The 1,294-nt window shown below is 39.4% G+C and overlaps 1 pseudogene; it reads left to right on the top strand.

Annotated features, from left to right (window-relative positions):
* The first annotated feature begins 347 nt into the window (after positions 1-347).
* LOC121948638 lies at positions 348-1,294 on the top strand (annotated as a pseudogene).

Below are 1,294 nucleotides of genomic sequence, written 5' to 3'. Positions count from 1 at the left end.
CATTCTGAATTCCCCATGGAGGGTTGACTGTGATGACATAATTATGTGTGACAGGCTAAATAGGCTCTCAGCTGCTTCTTTGAATCCACAGCAGGTACCAGCCATGCTGCAGAGCACACACGGACAGGAATGGCAAAAAACATTGGATTCATACAGTAAATATATAAATCAAAATACTTGCTTTACTTGTTTTACTTACTGTTGATTATGAACATGTTTATTGCTTGCTTGTAATCTCTTTGGCATCACTCTGTTATTTCATTTGGTTCAGTGTTTTGCAGCTCCATTGTAACTGTTGACAGCTGCAGAAGCGTCTTTATCCACCTCTGTTACTGTCTATGGGGTAAATGGAAAACTTTACTAATCCCCCTTATTTTTACCTCACCATGTTTGTGAACATAGGCAACTACCGTTACCTAACGTTTATCCTGTGTCTCCTGTTGTATGCTTTTATTATCTCAGCAAATCTTGTCATAGTAGTGGTGATATCACGAGAGAAAGCTTTACATGAGCCCATGTATATATTTTCATTATGTGCCTTTCTATTAATTCTCTATACGGCTCTGCTGGCTTCTTCTTCCGATTTCTGAGAGATCTTCTGTCTGACACTCATTTGATCCCACGACTTGCTTGTTTCATTCAGGTCTATGTCATTTACACCTATGCATCCTATGAGCTAACCCTTTTGAGCATAATGGCCTATGATCGGTATATTGCTATATGTCAGCCTTTGCATTACCACAGCAAAATAACTGGCAAATCAGTCTTGAAGTTGCTTGCCTTTGCATGCATCTATCCAGTCTTTTCTATTGCAGTCTGTGTGTATCTGGCCTCCAGACTTCCACTGTGTGACAATAAGATACCCAGGGTGTTCTGTGCCAACTGGTCTGTAGTAAAATTGTCATGTGTCCCAACTAAGATTAATGACCTTGTTGGCATGATTGTGTCCGTAACCACGGTCTTCCTGCCCCTGGCTTTTGTCTTGTATACATATGCACACATTTTCCTCATTTGCAGGAAACGCTCTTTGGAGTTCAAAAGCAAAGTCATACAAAGCTGTCTGCCACACATTATTACGTTTGTCAATTATTCCATTACTGTGTTTTGCGATGTCGCTCTCAGCAGAATTAATCTTGAGGAGATAAATCCATTTCTCGCTGTCATTTTATCACTTGAGTTTGTCATGATTCCCACCATTGTGAATCCTCTTGTGTATGGCTTGAAATTACCAGACATTAGAAAATGTATATTTAGTATGTTATCATGCAGAAAATTTGACAGACAATCTAAATGA

This window comes from Plectropomus leopardus, chromosome 10 (genome assembly GCF_008729295.1).
Source record: "Plectropomus leopardus isolate mb chromosome 10, YSFRI_Pleo_2.0, whole genome shotgun sequence".
NCBI lineage: Eukaryota > Metazoa > Chordata > Actinopteri > Perciformes > Serranidae > Plectropomus > Plectropomus leopardus.
Note: the sequence above shows the minus strand (reverse complement) of the source record. Positions and strands in the feature narration are given on the sequence as shown.